The sequence below is a fragment of the Nerophis ophidion genome, linkage group LG07 (assembly GCF_033978795.1).
Source record: "Nerophis ophidion isolate RoL-2023_Sa linkage group LG07, RoL_Noph_v1.0, whole genome shotgun sequence".
NCBI classification, from domain to species: Eukaryota; Metazoa; Chordata; class Actinopteri; order Syngnathiformes; family Syngnathidae; genus Nerophis; species Nerophis ophidion.
Genome location: NC_084617.1, coordinates 62,091,143 through 62,098,780, shown reverse-complemented (window position 1 = coordinate 62,098,780; position 7,638 = coordinate 62,091,143). Strand labels below are relative to the sequence as shown.

General features: G+C 40.5%; 1 protein-coding gene across 1 annotated transcript in view; it reads left to right on the top strand.

The window, feature by feature from the left end:
- Nucleotides 1-4,960: 4,960 nt before the first annotated feature.
- The window catches only part of LOC133556657 (alpha-1-antitrypsin homolog), a 7,514-nt gene continuing 4,836 nt past the window's right edge, over nt 4,961-7,638 (top strand). Inside the window, exon 1 of the mRNA XM_061906797.1 lies at nt 4,961-5,117. The gene's annotated coding sequence lies outside the window, so the exon portion shown is untranslated. The remainder of the gene's footprint in view (nt 5,118-7,638) is intronic.

Here is a 7,638-nt window from a genome sequence, read left to right as displayed (position 1 = left end):
GTTCGGGGTTTTGTTGTAGTATTTTACGCTTCATAATGCGCCACACATTTTCCATGGGAGACAGGTCTGGACTGCAGGCGGGCTAGGAAAGTACCCGCACTCTTTTACTACGAAGCCACGCTGTTGTAACACGTGGCTTGGCATTGTTTTGCTGAAATAAGCAGGGGCGTCCATGATAACGTTGCTTGGATGACAACATATGTTTCTCCAAAACCTGTATGGACCATTCAGAATTAATGGTGCTTTCACAGATGTGTAAGTTACCCATGCCTTGGGCACTAATACACCCCCATACCATCACAGATGCTGGCTTTTGAACTTTAAGTCTATAACAATCCGGATGGTTATTTTCCTCTTTGTTCCGGAGGACGCCACGTCCACATTTTCCAAATATGATTTGAAATGTGAACTCGTCAGACCACAGAACACTTTTCCACTTTGCATCAGTCCATCTTAGATGAGCTCGGGCCCCTCGGTGTTGTTGATAAATGGCATTCGCTTTGCATAGTAGAGTTTTAACTTGCATTTACAGATGTAGCGACCAACTGTAGTTACTGACAGTGGTTTTCTGAAGTGTTCTTGAGCCCATGTGGTGATAGCCTTTACACACGATGTCGGTTTTTGATGCAGTACCGCCTGAGGGATCAAAGGTCCGTAATATCATCGCTTACGTGCAGTGATTTTTCCAGATTCTTTGATCCTTTTGATGATTTTACGGACCGTAGATGGTAAAATCCCTAAATTCCTTGCAATAGCTCGTTGAGAAATGTTGTTCTAAAACTGTTCGAAAATTTGCTTACAAATTGGTGACCCTCACCCCATCCTTGTTTGTGAATTACTTAGCAGTTCATGGGAGCTGCTTTTATACCCAATCATGGCACCCACCTGTTCCCAATTAGCCTGCACACCTGTGGGATGTTTCAAATAGGTGTTTGATAAGCATTCCACAACTTTATCAGTATTTATTGCCACCTTTCCCAACTTCTCTGTCACATGTTGCTGGCATCAAATTCTAAAGTTAATGATTATTTGCAACAAAAAAAAATGTTTATCATTTTTAACATCAAATATGTTGTCTTTGTAGCATATTCAACTGAATATGGGTTGAAAATTATTAGCAAATCATTGTATTCTGTTTATATTTACATCTAATACAATTTCCCAATTCATACGGAAACAGGGTTTGTAGCATAATATTGTGAAAGTCCAGTCCATAGCGGATCTAACATAATAGTGAGAGTCCAGTCCATAGTGGGGCCAGCAGGAGACCATCCCGAGCAGAGACAGGTCAGCAGTGCAGAGATGCACAGGCGAGCGGTCCACCCCGGGTCCTGACCCTTTATGGTCAGGATGTGCTCTCCTGACCCAGCACACACACACTCAGAGACAGGAGGTAGGAGTATAAAACTGATGGTTTGGCTACTCCAATTTAGGAGCGCTTCATTTTTGACTTGACCTCCTCCAGGAACTGCAGTCCTGTACAATGATGCGGCAAGAAATCTGCGTTCAAAAGACTCCGGCTTATTAGTGATTCCTAAAGCCCAAAAAAAGTCTGCGGGCTATAGAGCGTTTTCCGTGCGGGCTCCAGTACTCTGGAATGCCCTCCCGGTAACAGTTCGAGATGCTACCTCAGTAGAAGCATTTAAGTCTCACCTTAAAGTGAAGTGAAGTGAATTATATTTATAGAGCGCTTTTCTCAAGTGACTCAAAGCGCTTTACATAGTGAAACCCAATATCTAATTTACATTTAAACCAGTGTGGGTGGCACTGGGAGCAGGTGGGTAAAGTGTCTTGCCCAAGGACACAACGGCAGTAACTAGGATGGCACAAGCGGGAATCAAACCTGCAACCCTCAAGTTGCTGGCACAGCCGCTCTACCAACCGAGCTATGGTAAAACTCATTTGTATACTCTAGCCTTTAAATAGACCTCCTTTTTAAACCAGTTGATCTGCCGCTTCTTTTTTTATTCTCCTATGTCCCCCCCTCCCTTGTGGAGGGGGTCCGGTCCGATGACCATGGATGAAGTACTGGCTGTCCAGAGTCGAGACCCAGGATGGACCGCTCGCCTGTGTATCGGTTGGGGACATCTCTACGCTCCTGATCCGCCTCCGCTTGGGATGGTTTCCTGTGGACGGGACTCTCGCTGCTGTCTTGGATCCGCTTTGAACTGAACTCTCGCAGCTGTGTTGGAGCCACTATGGATTGAACTTTCACAGTATCATTTGGGGGTGCGGGGGTCCTCTCCAAGGTTTCTCATAGTCAGCATTGTCACTGGCATCCCACTGGGTGTGAGTTTTCCTTGCCCTTATGTGGGTTCTTCCGGGGATGTCGTAGTCGTAATGGTTTGTACAGTCCTTTGAGACATGTGTGATTTAGGGCTATATAAATAAACATTGATTGACTTGTAATAAAGCAACTTTTGGTTCAGTAAAGCGTCTCCGACGTCTCTTCTGATCCAGCCGCACCGCCGTTGCACCCTTCTGTCCGGACGAGGATGACAAGACCAAAAATACACATCACGTGGATGTGTATTCACAGGCTACATTTACATACCGGATTTTGCATTAGTTTTTTCAGCTTTTCTTGCATCTTATGAAGGCATAACTGTATGACAAAAATAATATTTTGCAAAGGTATTACATGCGCAATCTTTTTTTGTTGTCACAGTTGCAGCCGGACAGCACACATTACATAAAGTCTTAAAGCAACATGGTTGCAAACAGAGGAGTACACACACCAAAGTTCACGGGTTCAAACTGACGACAACGTATGAACCTGGCCGCGCGGTCAAAAGGTTGAGGGTTCCAAATTCTGTTTGAGCATCTCTGTGTAGAGCTTCTCCCCCTGCTTGCGTATGTGCACATTCAAAAATAAGATAAAACCCATAAAAACAAGAGGGAAACAATAAAGCAAGGGTCTGCAACATGCGGCCCTTTAGCGCCTCCTTAGTGGCTCCCTGGAGCTTTTCAAAAATGCATGAAAATAGAAAAAAATGGGGGGAAAAATATATTTTTGTTTTAATAGGGTTTCTTTAGGAGGACAATCCCACTATTTATATTAAACATGCTTTTCTGATGAGAGTATTTGGCGAGTGCCGTTTTGTCCGACTAATTTTGGCAATTCCTTGATCTCGCCGGAGTTTGTTTACATGTACAACTTTCTTGTTTTACGCCACCCTGTCTCATTTTGTCCACCAAACTATTTATGCTGTGCAAAAATGCACAAATGTGTGCTTTGTTGATGTTATTGACTTGTGTGGAGTGCTAATCGGGCATATGTGGTCAGTGCAAGACTACAAGATAATCAATGCTAACACGCTATTTAGGATAGCTATATATACATATTGTATCATTATGCCTCACTTGGGCCGGTATAGCTCGGTTGGTAGAGTGGCCATGCCGGAACCTGAGGGTTGCAGGTTCAATTCCCGCTTCTGCCATCCTAGACACTGCTGTTGTGTCCTTGGGCAAGACACTTTACCCTCCCTGCTCCCAGTGCCACCCACACTGGTTTAAATGTAACTTAGATATTGGGTGTCACTATGTAAAGTGCTTTGAGTCACTAGAGAAAAGCGCTGTATAAATATAATTAATTTCACTTCACTTGTTGTCAGGCTTGTCCCTGACAGTTTTGGTCTATGGCTTAGTTTTTCCTCTGCATTTGTCTTTAGTTCCTGTCGGAGCTCTTATTTTGGTTCTGTTTCCTGTTTGTCTCCCTGAGTGCTGTGTAACCCTCAGCTGTGGCTGATTGGCACCTGGCCACACCTGGGATCAATCAGCCAGCCACTATTTAAGACCTGTTTTCTCCTCCAGTCAGGGCTAAGATATATTCAGTTGATGTTTGTAGCTTACTGATTTTTGTTCCCTGCTTCCGATTTGTTTGTTCATAGCCCTTAGTTTGTTATAACCGCCCACGTGCGTGCTTTTTGTTTGTACCCTTTGTTTGATCTAGTTCTGGTATTTTATATTAAACTATGTTTTCCTGCAAAATGCCTCCCTCCTTCTCTGCATCTTGGGGTTCGACATCTAATAACTGTGACACTTGTATGTATATTTGAGCTCATTTGATTTCCTGTGTCCTGTCTATTTAATTTATATCTGCATTTCTCATGACATTCATTCATTCATTTTCTACCGCTTATTCCCTTTCGGGGTCGCGGGGGGCGCTGGCGCCTATCTCAGCTACAATCGGGCGGAAGGCGGGGTACACCTTGGACAAGTCGCCTTCTCATGACATATTATCTGTATTTAGTATTGGCTGCATTTCTGATAATGGTTTGTGTGCCACGTTGTTCCAGACCACAGCAAACATTACCCAGCTTGCATAAATGGTTAAAAATCCATTCGAAGAAGACAGCCTGCCATTTTCTTTAACTTGGACCTTTTGGCCATTTTAAACCAGTAATATCTAAACGTTATCTTACACTCTGAGAAGCCTTCTGTTTTACTAATGTTTTCCAATTTTGTAAAAACGGGTAGAATAAATATATTTCAAGATTTCTATATTTAATCTGAGCAACAATTTGAAGCAGTTTAATCTTGATTAACATGGGCAAGATTATTAGTGTTCCCAATGTTAAAACGATAAAGCCATTGTTTGCAAATTTGGTAAATAAATACCCCAAAAATGTATATTTTGTTGATCTTTTTACTTTACCGAAAATGAACCGAATCGTGACCTCTACACCGAGGTACGTACCGAACCGAAATTTTTGTGTACCGTTAAACCCCTAGATGGCTGTGGTACTCGCTAGACTGCAGTGAACCCTCTAACCCCTAGTGTTACACAAGTGACATTAAAGTCCGATGGGGCCACATAAAAAAAATCACAAAATGCCCTGCTGTAATGTAAGGGAATGCGTTCGGTCAGTGGCGTATGACAAATTCTGAAATGGGGTGTGCTTACCAACTGCCTAAGTGAAGAAAATGTGGCCAATTATTAAAGAATGTGGACAAATTTAGCATGATGGACCCTATCTGTATGGGAACATGGGAGGAGTCAAGAGACTACATCAATACATCCCACTCACAACTTGCTATAAAGAGGACACTTCCCTCTGTCCTGCCTGTGCTTCTGGTGGCTCCGCTTTTTGAAGACAAGCAAACCTGAAAGATTGGTAAGTTATTCGGGTATTTATATGTTATTGTGGCTTTTTCATTTTCCAACTCTATGATACTAATTATTACACATTTCTACAACTTGCGTTGATTGCCTAACAATCAATTAAAGCTTCTTTTTTTGTGTGCAAAGTTATGAAGTGAAGAGTGGGGGAAAAAAACTTCATAGAAATCGGATTGCATAATGACAATCTTTTTGGATAATTCAAAATAAATGGAAGATGTTGTTATACGTATTTATTATTTAGCAAAAAAAAAATTAAGTCACTGGAAAACCATGTTAGGGCATATCGAATGATTCAATTGAATCAACAAACCAATTCGACAAAGTTGATATGAAGAACAAGAGTTGTAATTTTGTACTCAGTAGATCAGTGGTTCTCAAATGGGGGTACGTGTACCCCTGGGGGTACTTGAAGGTATGCCAAGCAGTATGTGAGATTTTTTTAAAATATTCTAAAAATAGCAACAATTCAAAAACCCTTTACAAATATATTTATTGAATAATACTTAAATAAAATATGAATGGAAGTTCATAAACTGTGAAAAGAAATACAACAATGCAATATTCAGTGTTGACAGCAAGATTTTCTGTGGACATGTTCCATAAATATTGATGTTAAAGATTTCTTTTTGTGAAGAAATGTTTTGAATTAAGTTCATGAATCCAGATGGATCTCTATTACAATCCCCAAAGAGGGCACTTTAAGTTGATTACTTCTATGTGTAGAAATCCTTATTTATGATTGAATCACTTGTTTATTTTTCAACAAGTTTTTAGTTATTTTTATATCTTTTTTTCCAAATAGTTCAAGAAAGACCACTACAAATGAGCAATATTTTGCACTGTTTTACAATTTAATAAATCCGAAACTGATGACATAGTGCTGTATTTTACTTCTTTATCTCTTTTTTTCAACCAAAAATGCTTTGCTCCGATTAGGGGGTACTTTAATTAAAAAAAAATTCACAGGGGGTACATCACTGAAAAAAGGGTAAGAACCACTGCAGTAGATAACAGAAGAAACTACTAAAATGATTACAACGAGAGAAGATTATCCGTGGTTCTAAGATACCGGTAAATACTGACTTATTTATACAAATACTGATTGTCATTTTCTAAGATTTGAACAATATTTATTGTCTCCTTGATTTAATGTAACAAATTAACTGTGACGTATTCGAGGCATCATTATGCGGGTGGCGCTCTTTCAGGATGCAGATCGGGCAGGGACACAGCGTTAAGGTAGGAAGTATTGTTTGATTAAAACTAAAAAACAGAGAAAGAACAGAAACAACTTGCACTTGGCACTAAAAGGCAAAACAAAACGCTAGCATGGGAGCTACGAAACACAAGAGGCTAAGCACGGAAGCTAGCGAGTCCAAAAACAGGTAGCCGAGCCGTCACTCGGTTTAGCTCGGTTGGTAGAGTGGCCGTACCAGCAACTTGAGGGTTGCAGGTTCGATTCCCGCTTCCGCCATCCTAGTCACTGCTGTTGTGTCCTTGGGCAAGACACTTTACCCACCTGCTCCCAGTGCCACCCACACTGGTTTGAATGTAACTTAGATATTGGGTTTCACTATGTAAAGCCCTTTGAGTCACTAGAGAAAAAGCGCTATATAAATGTAATTCACTTCACTTCACTAGTGAAACACAAACTGTAGTACACTAAACTACGAGGAGAGAACGAGTGAACAGAAAGGGCAGGCTTAAATACAGAACGTGATTAATAAACACAGGTGTGCGTCAAGGCAGGTGAAAACTAAGTTTCCATGGTGACAAAAACAAACAAGGAAGTGCACAAACTAACAGGAAGAGTCTACAACGATCGACAAAACACAAAAGGACGCAAAAACCAAAACAATATATATGATCCGGGCGGCGGATCATAACACTAACCTGACCTGTAAAAAGTTGAGTTGTGAAATAACTAACACAAGAAAAGTTAAGTTCAAGCGTTCGCTAACATCTTCTCAGCTTTTTCAAGACGAGCTCAAGTCCGAAAGAACCAAACACGATTCAAATATACACTGATAAAAAAGATAAAAGGCCTATTTCTATCAAATGTTGGTGACAAATCGTTAGTCAGTACCAGGGGCGTCACTAGACCTAATACTGGACTGGGGCACACCTGGGGCACAAATAATTCATGTGAGCGTGCAAAGCGCGCAAGCAAAAACATTTTTAGCACTTATTTATCATAAAAAAAACATAAATAGTGCTTTAAACTATGAAATCATATCAGATTATGTTGTATGGATCTTTGATTAACCACCTGAAATTAACTAATGCATTTGACCTACTTGTCCACTTTTTTACTCCAGACTTCTAAACTGCTACTGGTAAAAGCAAAAAGGAAGAGCAATGAATCTTTTTTTAATAGATATTGCAGTAATCATCTGCAAATTTAACATCTACAAAGTAAAACAAAAAATAAAGCACCCCTACATCTCTGGGTTCTTTTATATTATTTAATTTCCATTAATGGTTATGTGGCTAATCCTATTTCAGATCCACAA